Genomic DNA, 284 nt, shown 5'->3' with positions numbered 1-284 from the left:
TAATTTTTTTTCTTAAGGATTTTGAGCAAATTATTTTTAAAAATAAATAATCCCATCATTTTGATAAAGAAAATTCAGCCCTTTTAATACTTTATATGCACATATCTTAAAAATAATAATAATTCATTTTTTTTAAGAATGTAATTATTGTTGACGTTCATAAATTTAAAATTATTAATGTTTCTAATAGTATAATTGATACTCCGTCAGCAAATTCAAATCATCAAGCATGAATCTCTAGGTATCACACAAATCTATAAACAATCTTTTCAACAAGAAACATT

This window comes from Phalaenopsis equestris, unplaced genomic scaffold (assembly GCF_001263595.1).
Source record: "Phalaenopsis equestris unplaced genomic scaffold, ASM126359v1 Scaffold000598, whole genome shotgun sequence".
Classification (NCBI taxonomy): domain Eukaryota; kingdom Viridiplantae; phylum Streptophyta; class Magnoliopsida; order Asparagales; family Orchidaceae; genus Phalaenopsis; species Phalaenopsis equestris.
This window is presented reverse-complemented; position numbering follows the sequence as displayed.